This window comes from Lampetra fluviatilis, chromosome 42, assembly GCF_964198595.1.
Source record: "Lampetra fluviatilis chromosome 42, kcLamFluv1.1, whole genome shotgun sequence".
Lineage (NCBI taxonomy): Eukaryota > Metazoa > Chordata > Hyperoartia > Petromyzontiformes > Petromyzontidae > Lampetra > Lampetra fluviatilis.
This window is the reverse complement of record NC_136316.1, coordinates 7,251,297-7,264,997: the sequence shown is the minus strand read 5'-3', so window position 1 is coordinate 7,264,997 and position 13,701 is coordinate 7,251,297.

The window sequence follows — 13,701 nt, the reverse complement described above, 5'->3', positions numbered from 1 at the left end:
TATATTCCCTGGGGGGGGGGGGGCTCTCTACAGATCCTCCTCGTCGAGCTCCTTCTGCCAGCGGTGGCGTGAGCCAACACTTGCAGGGCTGCGCCTCTGCCCATTTTATGTCAGTTCAGAAACTGTTTGCGTCGATTTTTTTCGTCAGAGTCAAATATTTGTGCCCTCTCCTCTGAAGACTGGCCACTGTAAAAAAATAAATAAACACGTTATCCTAATATTCTTTCCTCGTTACAATAAAAAAAGAATAATTCTACAGCCCTTTGTCAACGCACGACTGGACTCAGCAGAAGCTTATGAATATAAAAAAGCGTTTCGAGAAGACTTGATGAACAAACTAAATTAATATATCGAAAACCCGTCAAGCTTCCCCCACTGTTAATCCGCGCCACCACATTAATTTTGCGCCCTTTAAAAAAATAAATTCTGCTCATCCAGTGCTGAATGACCTCGAGTGACTCTCCCCCGCAGCATTCTTTCCGGACGAATCATTTTGTAATCTCCCCCCCCCTGCCCCAACCCACCCAGCCTCGCTGCGCTGTCCAACTTCGCCGCCGACTTTCCCCATCCGGCCGGTGCTGCTGCTGCCATCAGCTCCGCTCAGTCTCCCCTGCTCGAAGATCCATCCAGCTTGAAGCTTCATCCAGCTCGAAGCTCCATCCAGCTCGAAGCTCCATTTTGAAGACGTCATCCATCTTGAAGACATCATCCAGCTCGAAGCTCCATCTTGAAGACTCCATCCAGCTCGAAGACTCCATCAATATCGAAGACTGCAGCCAGCTCAAAGACTCCATCTTGAAGACTTCATCCAATTCAAATCTCCATCCATCTTGAAGCTCCATCCAGCTCGAAGCTCCATCCAGCTCGAAGACTCCATCAATATCGAAGACTGCAGCCAGCTCAAAGACTCCAGCTCGAAGACTCCATCCAGCTCGAAACTCCATCCAGCTCGAAGCTCCATCCAGCTCGAAAACTCCATCCAGCTCGAAGCTCCATCCAGCTCGAAGATTCCATCCAGCTCGAAGACTCCATCCAGCTCGAAGACTCCATCCAGCTCGAAAACTCCATCCAGCTCGAAGCTCCATCCAGCTCGAAGATTCCATCCAGCTCGAAGACTCCATCCAGCTCGAAGCTCCATCCAGCTCGAAGACTCCATCCAGCTCGAAGACTCCATCCAGCTCGAAAACTCCATCCAGCTCGAAGCTCCATCCAGCTCGAAGACTCCATCCAGCTCGAAGACTCCATCCAGCTCGAAGACTCCATCCAGCTCGAAGACTCCATCCAGCTCGAAGCTCCATCCAGCTCGAAGACTCCATCCAGCTCGAAGACTCCATCCAGCTCGAAGATTCCATCCAGCTCGAAGATTCCATCCAGCTCGAAGACTCCATCCAGCTCAAAGCTCCATCCAGCTCGAAGCTCCATCCAGCTCGAAGACTCCATCCAGCTCGAAGACTCCATCCAGCTCGAAGACTTCATCCAGCTCGAAGCTCCATCCAGCTCGAAGACTCCATCCAGCTCGAAGACTCCATCCAGCTCGAAGACTTCATCCAGCTCGAAGACTCCATCCAGCTCGAAGACTCCATCCAGCTCGAAGACTCCATCGAGCTCGAAGACTCCATCCAGCTCGAAGCTCCATCCAGCTCGAAGACTCCATCCAGCTCGAAGACTCCATCCAGCTCGAAGACTCCATCCAGCTCGAAGACTCCATCCAGCTCGAAGCTCCATCCAGCTCGAAGACTCCATCCAGCTCGAAGACTCCATCCAGCTCGAAGACTCCATCAAGCTCGAAGATTCCATCCAGCTCGAAGCTCCATCCAGCTCGAAGACTCCATCCAGCTCGAAGACTCCCTCCAGCTCGAAGCTCCATCCAGCTCGAAGACTCCATCCAGCTCGAAGCTCAATCCAGCTCAAAGCTCCATCCAGCTCGAAGCTCCATCCAGCTGCGGGCGATGCTACCGGCGCGCCTAGTGTCGATCGACAGAGCGGCTGCACAAAACAACGAGCAGCATCCCCCGTGTAGTCCTTGCTTTCTTCTGTTTTACTCACCGGCAAAGTGTCGTTAGCGAGCCCCCTACAATGCAGCCAGTAGCCGTGCACGAAGAGTTGGTGCGGCCAGCACCACGCCCCGGTGAACCTTTGTCTCCACAGCGCTGATGTTTTACTCGCTGCACTTGGTACCCTATAGAGACTTTGCCAACCTAGGGGATGGCCCAGGAGTCGAACTCAGTTTAACAGGAACCGTAGCGCATCGCGTTAACTCCTACACTGTTGCTGCCCACAAAGCAGCCTCACACAATTCTAGATTTGAAGCTTTCGTGACTGCAAGGATTCATAATCTTAGGTTTTTTTGGTAAAGTCACGTAGGTAATTTAAAAAAAATTAAAATTAATAAAAGTAAAATAAAAATAAAATAAAAATCACGACGTTTCGGAGGCAACACAAGCTTCCGTCTTCAGGTGGAACCGTCACAGCACGATTGCTGTATCATGGAATTTATCTCACTTGATACAGCAATCGTGCTGTGACGGTTCCACCTGAAGACGGAAGCTTGTGTTGCCTCCGAAACGTCGTGATTTTTATTTTATTTTTATTTTACTTTTATTAATTTAAATTTGAAATGTTTTTACCTCCGTGACGTTACCGACAAAACCTAAGAATATACAGCCTCACACACATACACACGTGCGCGAGTCGATATGCGTGCGTCTCTAGCCCCACGCGCACACAGGCAAACAAAATTAAACACACGCAACATACAGAAGCATTCAATCGCGTGGACAATTTAATTACATTCCGTTTGGTGCAAGACTTCATGTTAAAGAAAAATGCGGAATAAATTAATAGAGAGAGGCATTGCATGAAAAGCCAAACAAGGATCAATATGAATGTTAAACACACTCAAGGAAAACAAAGGGAAATATGAAATCCCCCATCAATATAATTACGCAACGCTACTCCAGCATTTCTTATTTTCCGCAGTAAGGAATGCAAAACAATGACTTCGGGGCCCAAATGGAAGACGGTTGAAGAATTCCACGTGATCAAAAATGTACAAAACTGTTTACATTACAGGGTGGTTGTCACTGTCAATCTGCTGCTGGCCTCCCATCCAGCAGCAGATTGACCATGGCTGATGACGTTTCGTTCACAGCGAGGATTCCTTATTCGCAGCCCTATTCACACGTAACTCCACTTAGTTGCAGTCGCGATCGACCCGTGAAAAATCGTAGTGTCCATGACCAAAATTGATTTGGAGTGGCAATCATTTAGCAGTGGATAGATCATGGCTAATGATGATAACAATGATGATGAAGTTTCTGTTCTCCCCCCCCTCCCGCCGTAACGATGTAGATACAAAGACTTTTATTCTGCTTGAATTAATAATGTCGGCCTCCCTGTTTTAATGTCATTGTACAGAGGGGCTTCATATGCCAGGTTACCACCACGAGGGCTGCACAGTAGTAGGTGATGGTTAGTAGCGGGGGGGGGGGGGACAGGCAAGAAGGCCCCCCACAAGGGGCCCACTAATTAATAAGTGCGGCCCCATGTAGCAGTTTGCCCTTGGCCTCTCGCCCCTTGCCACCGCAAATGAACCAAGATACCTCGCTTCTGATCTCGCCAAATGAGCATAAATCATCATCGCGCTAACTTTGTTTGCCCTTGCGGCGGCAGCGGCTTTTGGCTGCTCGCCGTCGAACAAAGGCGGCGGTCACCGCGTCGCGCGGGCGCTTTCAGATGCGCTTCCACAGCCGTCTGGAACGCTCTTCCTTCCGATGTTAGGAAGCCACTGGAGCTATGCACCTTTAAATCGAAATTGAAAATTAATTCTTTATACAGTAACTGTTTTTTCTGTTTAGTTTGTTGTCCTTCCCTCGCACCTCCGGTTAGGAAGTTTGGCTACGTACGGTGCGAAAGAAGTTCAACATACATATGTACATAACATGCATACGGGCCTCCAGAAACCTGTGGGTCGACTTGATTACAACATATTGCCAGATGGAATAATATTCTATGGAAAGACCCCGGAGTCGCGTTATTTCCCCGCAGATGGGAGTCTCACACACGCATGGCCCCATTACCGTGCGATCCACAAAGCCCAAATTTGTGCCAAAATAATCTTTCATCTTTCAACCGCGATCTTTCCGCTGTTGCAGGAAGGCATCCCGAGCCATGTGGACTTGAATAGAAGTCAGCAAAGCGCAAGGATTCATTGATCCGTCAATTCACCAATCACGGATGAAATAATATGGTATAAGGAGGCCTTTATCCATCAGTGGATAGATCATGGCTTACAATGAATATGACGTCTTATTCGGTCCCCATGATCCATGCAGCCAATAGAGCTTCTAAATTCATATCAACGTTAATAAAAACTGAATTACTTTCGAATCGAATGGAGACCTGATATTGAAACAATTCATCACATCATGACCTCCCACCAGTGAGCCTTCCACACTTGAGCGCACCTAGCCTGGTACAAGCGTCGTTGTGTTTTCTTTGCACCGTGTGTTTGTGCGTGCATTGTTATTGGTCTTGCGTGCTTTAGCGTCTGCAGGGCGAGGAGGTGAGGGATTATTTGTTGCACGAAAAGTTTCGGAAAGGGAAAAGCAGATTCAGTATCCCCTCGTCATTCACGAACTCGGGTTCCGCGATTTTGGCTATCCGCGAAATGCATCGACAGAGAGAGGGAGAAAGGAAGTGATGGGAGAGAGAATGTGATCACGTAAAGTGATGAGATAGAAAGTGATGAGAGAGAAAGTGATGGGAGAGAGAATGCGATCACGTAAAGTGATGAGAGAGAAAGTGATGGGAGGGAGAATGCGATCACGTAAAGTGATGAGAGAGAAAGTGATGGGAGAGAATGTGATCACATCAAGTGATGAGAGAGAAAGTGATGGGAGAGAAAGTGACGAGAGAGAATGTGATCACATTAAGTGATGAGAGAAAGTGATGAGAGGGAGAATGTGATCACATCAAGTGATGAGAGAAAGTGATGGGAGGGAGAATGTGATCACATCAAGTGATGAGAGAGAGAATGCGATCACATCAAGTGATGAGAGAAAGTGATGGGAGGGAGAATGTGATCACATCAAGTGATGAGAGAGAGAATGCGATCACATCAAGTGATGAGAGAAAGTGATGAGAGGGAGAATGTGATCACATCAAGTGATGAGAGAGAAAGTGATGGGAGAGAATGTGATCACATTAAGTGATGAGAGAAAGTGATGAGAGGGAGAATGTGATCACATCAAGTGATGAGAGAAAGTGATGAGAGGGAGAATGTGATCACATCAAGTGATGAGAGAGAGAATGCGATCACATCAAGTGATGAGAGAGAAAGTGATGAGAGAGAATGTGATCACATCAAGTGATGAGAGAGAAAGTGATGGGAGAGAATGTGATCACATCAAGTGATGAGAGAGAAAGCGATGAGAGATACAGAGATGAGAGAGTTAGAGAACTTCACCAAGCTTCGGAAGCATCCGCAGACGCTGAGTGTACGATACCAGTCGGCCAATATCATTATCCTCGAAATTTGCTTTTCACGAGTGCCTTTGGAACGTGTCCCTCATCGCTAATAGCGAGGAAACGACGCAGTAGTCAGGCGATCACGAGGCAGTCCGTCGCTGTTTGTGAGTGACTCACGAGGGCTCTATTGGAGGGAACGGGGAGCTCATAACCCCCCCGACTGTAGCCTAATTAGCACACATAACCACAGGAGCCCCCCCCCCCCTAGGGGACAGGCGTCTGTGACATTCCCCCTGGCCTATCCCCAGGTAGTGGAGCACATGGAACTGTTACTCCCCTCTCGGAAAGACTTTGGGATAAGTAATATTTAGAAATACTTTTTTTTAAAACACGCTTTAATGAAATGTACCGTACGAGTAATGACAGAGCTCTACGACTCCAGGAAGTGGCCCCCGAAGCTTGCCATAACGTGAGGGGCCGTGGTGATTGACAGCCAACATCAGTTGAGCGTGGACAATTAGGCCCAAGGCGAAACATAACGTACAGTATAAAAAGATGCGTTTTTTATTTTAATGATAGAATATAGCATTGTCATCAGTATGACATAAGTATACGAAGTTTGCAGTCGATACCACATTGGGGAGTGGGTTAAAATTTAGTTCCAAGATTTGAGGATACGACAACAACAGAGTGAGGTAATAGAAAGCGTGTAAAATATTGTTTAATTTATTTTATTTATTATGATAGAATATAGTATTGTCATCAGTAAGACATACGTATACGAAGTTTGCAGTCGGTACCACATTGGGAAGTGGGTTAAAATTGAGTTACAAGATTTGAGGATACGACAACAACAACAACAGCCAGACAGAGTGAGTTAAATAATAGCGTGTCGAAGAGACGGCATTGCTACGTGTTGCCAACGTGAAATATCTGAACATTGCTCTCTCGGGAGATGGACCAAGATCGCTTGTGCCTCTGCTTCCAGCCGCTGCCACGATAGCGATGGACTACCCTGCCCCAGGTAGGGGGAGCGGTGGTGCAGCGGTTAGCGCTACGCTGCGCTACGAACCCGGCGACCCGAGTTCGATTCCCGCTCACGGACAACACCGCCAGTGACGATTATCTGAACCGGTCTTGGGCCTCCCCTAGGTCGACCGAGCCTCAAATGAGTACTTGGTGCGATGTGCAAACATCGCCACTGGGGAGACAAAGGCGGCCGGGTGCGGTGCTGGCCACCCACTCTATTGTATGGCGCGCCGGCCTTCATAGGTGCTCGTAAATAGCACTTGCCCCGACAGTTTGTTAAGGCTACACGGGGAATCTTTGTCTTTGTTTGCATCAGGACAGGCTAACATTAGACACCAGGACGCTTCTAAATAAAATAATGTGGGGGGGGGGGAAGGGTGGAGGGAGCGTGAGCGGGCGTTGAGACGTGGGGAGTTCCAGGCAGTCGAGGGCTCACCTCCCCATCGCCACACGATGACGAATGGTGCTTGCGAAGACCCCATCGAGGCACACGGTCAGCAGGTTGGACGAGTCAGCTGTCCGCGTTGACCCCCGTGTCACTTGCTTTATTAAAGGGGAGGACGGTGACCTAATCTCTAAACCAAGGTCACGGCTGCAGATAGGGGCTTTTTTTTGTTCTTCCCCAGAGTATTTATGGAAGGTGTCTGGAGGAAGGGGTGACCCGCAGAAACAAACCGTATCATGGGGGGCAAGGGGGGGGCAAGGGGGGGGGGAGAGATGACCTTGTCGGCATTGCGTAGCCTCAGCGGTTTTGGGGTAAGATCCACCCTCCGTGCGAGTGGCTGGCTGATGCGCGATCTGCCAAGGATGGCGGTCAGGGGGCCATCTGAAGCTTTGTGAGGGGTTCAAGCGGCGGGCAGGAGCGGTCTGGCACGGTGAAGTGCCGAGGAAGGATGGAGACTGCGTGCTGAGGCTGCCGTGCGTGGCGTTCCGGCGGCGGACGGTTTTGGAGGCCAATGATTCCATGAAGGGACCAGGGCTTTTGGGTTGTTGTGAACGCATTTTGGTGCCTTCTCCTGCACAGGGTCATCGAGGGTCGTCGTGATGGTGGGCAGGTGTGGATTAAGCGAGTACGTGTAATGGGGTGGTTGCGGACTGGCTGAAGGAGCGTGTATGTTGTATGTATGTTGAACTTCTTTCGCACCGTACGTATCCAATCGTGCTAATCGGAGGTGCGGGGGAGGGTGAAAACAAACGAGTGAAACGGTTACCTCGCTGCTCAACAAACCAGCGATCCGAGTTCGGTTCCTGTTCACGGCCAACACCGGTGACGATTATCTGAACCGGTCCTGGGCCTCCGCTAGGTCCACTCAGCCTCAAAAAAGTACCTGCTGCGATGTGTAAACATCGCCACTAGGGAGACAAAGGCGGCCGGGCGTGGTGCTGGCCACATCACCCCCTTCGTGTGCCGTGGCGGCCTTTGTAGGTGCTTGCTCATCGCACTTGCCCCAACAGTCTGTTGAGGCTACACGGGGGATCTTTGTCTTTAGAGTTCCTAAACTTGGACAGCGTTGGTCATGGCCAGTTCAAGTTGAGCGGCATTCCCTTTCCGCGGGCCGCGTTATATCCGACGTGGGGTCCCGGATGAGGTTGAGCCACACAAATCTCCACCTGCAAGGCCACAATAATGACCTTGCAGGAGCACAAAGCGCCTACTCACAACATCTGGACCGGCCTACCTACGACCAATCTCGGGCTTTAACCAGACTGAATTGTGCGAGGAGCTGACAGGGATTTTGAAATATCTGGACACAGTGCCCACAGTTAACGCCTCCCGCAAGGCGAGGCCGCATTGGTCCCGTGGCTCGCATGCTGAACCCACCAAATTCTCAAGAGGCTTCTGTTTGGTTCAGATCGAGGCGGGTGGGGGGAGGTAAATCGGCATGGCACGCACTGGGGTAAGGTAAAAGTGTAAAAAAACCGAGCCTACATTTACCCTACCTTTTACCTTACCACAATACAATCACTCTACCCTACCTTTTACTTTTTAGCAGGTAAGGTAAAAGGTAAAAAGCAACGAGCATACCTTTACCCTACCCTTTACCCCTTGGCATGTCGACACCTTTACCCTTTACCTTTACCCTTTTACCCGGTAAAAATGGTAAATTACCTTACCTTGCCGAGGCCTACTGGGAAAGACGATGGGCTGATGTGGTACGGGAGGGACGTAGGGCCGTTGAACGGCGCAAGCGGTGTTAAGAGCGGCCTCTGTGGAGGATGAGGAGGCAAATTGTGAAAATCGCTACTGGGCAACTAATGGCAGTCGAGTTCCAGCAACAAATGGATGGACGATGACGGATGGAATGATGCAGCTTAAAGACGGCGCACAGTCGGTAATGCAGGTGGGGCGTCTGCCAGGCATCTTAATCAGCTGGCAAGAAAAAATGTGAGTCTGTCCAGTGACCCGGGAGCGATCCTGGATCATCAAATTGTATGGCCTCAGAGTTTCCGAGCCTGACACGGGCATTGTGGTGAAGATACCACAACTCTAGATGAGCAGCGGCCAAACAAAATCCGAATTAATCGTCTATTTGTGTTATTTAATGGTTCTGTTTGTTTTACTGTGCTATCCGCAACAGGACGTGTAGAAAGTATATTTATTTATTTTTTACGTGGAAGGACAGATTGTCCGCTTTATTAATTTTTCATGCAAGGCTCAGGATGATTAAATGAAACGGTGGGGGGGGGGGGGCAATTGTCAACAACAACAAATTGTTGGGGCAAACAGCAACAACTCCACTGCCCTCCCCTCCCAACTCGTCGATTGCAAAGACAAAGATCCCCCGTATAGCCTCAAACACAATGTCGGGGCAAGTGCCGTTTAGCGAGCACTTGCGAAGGCCGGAAAGGCTCACGAGGGGGTGGGATGACCAGCACCACACTCACCGCCTTGTATCCCCAGTGGCCATGTTTACAACACACCGCACCAGGTACTCATTTTGAGGCCGAGTCACGACCGCAGTATGTATGTTGAACTTATTTCGCACCGTACCGAGCCAACCGTGCTAGTCGGAGGGTGCAGTCACTGTCTTGCACGCCGCCTAGCCCCGCCCCCCTCTTCCCCCCCTCCCCCGAACCCCAAAGCTGTTTATCCGTCCACAACGCGACGGGGGGATTTGCTGGCGCAGTTTATGAAGAAGCATCCAATTTACCCACACGGACTGATCCATATCTCTTCGCTTTACACAACGTGCCCGCTGCATCGGAGCCGCTAGGATTACCGGCTACTGGCGAGGCACGCGCGGGGAGGGAGGCGCGGGGAGGGAGGCGCGGGGAGGGAGGCGCGGGGAGGGAGGCGCGGGGAGGAACGCGTGGGGAGGGAGGCGTGGGGAGGGAGGCGCGGGGAGGAACGCGTGGGGAGGGAGGCGCGGGGAGGGAGGCGTGGGGAGGGAGGCGTGGGGAGGGAGGCGCGGGGAGGGAGGCGCGGGGAGGGAGGCGCGGGGAGGAACTCGTGGGGAGGAACGCGTGGGGAGGGAGGCGCGGGGAGGGAGGCGCGGGGAGCGAGGCGCGGGGAGGAACGCGTGGGGAGGGAGGCGCGGGGAGGGAGGCGCGGGGAGGGAGGCGCGGGGAGGGAGGCGCGGGGAGAAACTCGTGGGGAGGGAGGCGCGGTGAAGAACGCGCGGGGAGGGAGGCGCGGGGAGGAACGCGTGGGGAGGGAGGCGCGGGGAGGGAGGCGTGGGGAGGGAGGCGTGGGGAGGGAGGCGCGGGGAGGAACGCGTGGGGAGGGAGGCGTGGGGAGGGAGGCGCGGGGAGGAACGCGTGGGGAGGGAGGCGTGGGGAGGGAGGCGCGGGGAGGGAGGCGCGGGGAGGGAGGCGCGGGGAGGAACTCGTGGGGAGGAACGCGTGGGGAGGGAGGCGCGGGGAGGGAGGCGCGGGGAGGGAGGCGCGGGGAGGAACGCGCGGGGATGGAGGCGCGGGGAGGGAGGCGCGGGGAGGGAGGCGCGGGGAGGGAGGCGCGGGGAGGGAGGCGAGGGGAGGGAGGCGCGGGGAGGAACGCGTGGGGAGGGAGGCGTGGGAAGGGAGGCGCGGGGAGGAACGCGTGGGGAGGGAGGCGTGGGGAGGGAGGCGCGGGGAGGGAGGCGCGGGGAGGAACTCGTGGGGAGGAACGCGTGGGGAGGGAGGCGCGGGGAGGGAGGCGCGGGGAGGGAGGCGCGGGGAGGGAGGCGCGGGGAGGGAGGCGCGGGGAGGGAGGCGCGGGGAGGGAGGCGCGGGGAGGGAGGCGCGGGGAGGGAGGCGTGGGGAAATGCGGCACACCACCGCACGGCACGCACGGCCTCGCGTGTCACTTTAAATTATCGTAAAAAAACAATTCTGAACATTTACCTCCCGAACATATTATCCATAAGTTTTTTTTTTGGATTAGGTCGTATAAATATAAATGTATCGTTAAACCCGCCACCACCCGATACAGCCAATTAGTCGGTTTTGTCACGTTTACAAAACGTGCCAATTAGCTACTAGCTCAGCACACCGTTGTGTTGGAGAGTAAACCCACAACATTTACAATTCGAGTCCGACGTTCCGCCGGTAATTACTACCGGTGTCATCAGGTCACAGCCAGAATTGCCAAAAGCAGGATTAGAATATTATTTCATCATCCACTCATTCTGGCTTAATCCTACGTGGAATACGCGGCCGATTCTTTTTCTTTTTGTCCGGCCCAACATCCCCTGCTGCTGCTGTGCGATCGTAAATTAAATTGTCGTGCGCGTGCCGTCACATTTCCGTGTTTTCTCTGGGCCCCTTCTCAGGCAGGAAGCCAGCATCCCGCCTGGGCCACGTTTATCCCGCGAGCGCCGTCGGGACTTGCCAACGGCGCGAGACGGACTCCTTGCCAACAAATGAAAATGTCCCCCCCCCCCACCACCTTCCGAGGAATTGATCGCGGCTCTGGCGGTCGCTATTAAATATTAACGGGCGGGGTCCTCAGGTGCACGCATAGTAACTAACAAAAAAAACACATCCTCCTGCGTCTAACCGTCTATCCAACTCCACCAAGGTGACATCTCTCAAGAATGAATCCTTCCCAACGAATTCATACTCTTAGGTTTTTTTCGGTAAAGTCACGTAGGTAAAAAATAAAATTAAAATTAATAAAAGTAATAATAGAAAAAAAATATTTTAATTAATAAAAGTAATACTATAATAATATAATTAAAACAATTTATGATAGAAATAAAATAAAATAATATTTTAATTATATTATTTCTTTTATTAATTTTAATTTTATTTTTTAAAAGTAACATAAAAGTAATGATATAATTAAAATATTATCTTTATTTATTTATATTATTACTTTATTAATTGTAATTTTATTTTCACCCACGTAACTTCACCGAAAAAACCTAAGAGTATGAATCATTGCAGTCACGAAAGCTTCAAATCTAGAATCTTCCCAACGAAGCCAACAACAGCAAACCACGCGGCCACCAGCGCAGAAACACGCCTTCGATTGCCTCAATGCCTGCGACGTCACGGCCTCTTCACGTTCTCGCCACCTTCACCGCGTGGTGTCTGCAGCAGCGTCGCGAAGGACCAGCTCGCACATCATTGCCCGCTGATGTTGTAATCACAGTCGGAAATCGAACTCTGCTCGCTGGCTTCAGAACGCAGTGCGGGGTAACGACCAGAGGTCGCAAACGGGGTTTGATTCCTTACCCGTACCCGGCCGCACCAGGGTCGCAAATGGGTACCCGTACCCGGCCGGGTATGGGTACGGGTACCCTACCCGTACCCGTACTCTACCCGAAATGAGTGACAAACGGTTACTCACCAGTGACTCACGGTCTACCCGTACCCGTACCCGGCCGCACCAGGGTCGCAAACGGGTACCCGTACCCGTACCCGGCCGGGTACGGGTACCCGTACGCTACCCGTACCCGTACCCTATACTCACCGGTGACTCACGGCCTACCCGTATCCGGCCGCACCAGGGTCGCAAACGGCTACCCGTACCACTCCCAGCGTGACGCGGCTGATGATGCCGCCGCCGACGTCGCCAACCCCCGTCCGTGACCTCCCGTCCAGCGGCACATGTGGAAACTGAGCTTTGAAGCGGTTTTCTTTCCCCCCGCAAATATTTTTAGCGTTGTCCCATTGGGTCGAGTAACCGGACCGATAATCGGGAGAGTAATTGATGAAGTAATCCGATGGCTCGGCTCCGACATGGGATCTTTGCGAACTGCGTCTGTGTCTACGTTCTTCGGTGTTATTTCCCCACGCCGAGGGCTCACGCCATCGCGGGCACCACCCATGCCAAAGCCACGGCCAAATTCGCTTCCATCAGCCGGGGATCGCGTGCTCCTCCAGCCAGCGAGGACACCACAGACGGTGGGCGTGCTATGGGGTGTTTTGTTTGCCTGAGCCAGCGGTCGGCGCGGGGTTGGGGTGGCATGGCCGTGTGCGCCCCCGCCTCGCCCGAGTCGATATCTTGAGACAATTGAGACGTGGATTCGTGAAAAAAATAGGGGGGGGGGGGGCTACGTGGCGGGGAGGGGGCTGCCCTGGCACGGTGCGTAGCCGATGGTGGCACGGGACGTCTGGGTTGGCATCGAAGCCACGGCGCGTTAACTTCCTCGCCTGGTGTGCAGGAAGTCGTGGGCTCCCTCCGGACGCTGGCTGTCACATTTAAGTGACAAGGGAGAATACGACGGAGGGTGGGGGCGACAGGTAATCGGGACAGCGGGTGATTGAAAATTAGAAACACCTGCAGCAAACAAGATGGCACTCACCATAATAGTGTGGCTGACTTCCAATAAATAAGAACCACCACACCCCCATCCCCCAACCAGAGTAGAGCGGAGAGCGAATGTAGGAAGACCCCAGCCATCTATGCCCTCGAGCTCCAAGCCAGCGGGGAACGGGAGCGCTCCGAGAAAACCATGCGCGCTTCCAGCTCGGACACTCGGTCGGGAGCGGGGACGGGCAGAGGAGCGCGGGGAGGGCTTCGTTCTGACGCCATTCCATCGTGGAGAGGAGCCAGCATCTCCTGGGGCGATGGTGTCGGGCAGGTGGTGGCTCACGAACGCGGTGCCAACTTCACCTCGAAGTCGGGTTCCTTGTGAATGCGGCCCAACACGTGGGTGGTAAACGCCATCTGAGGCTGAACGTGCCTTTAAAGTGGTGCGTGCGTGCGTGCGCGTGTGTGTTCGGGAACACGTAGGCTCAGGTGTGAGTGTGGGGACCAGGGGTCGTCCTGTGGTA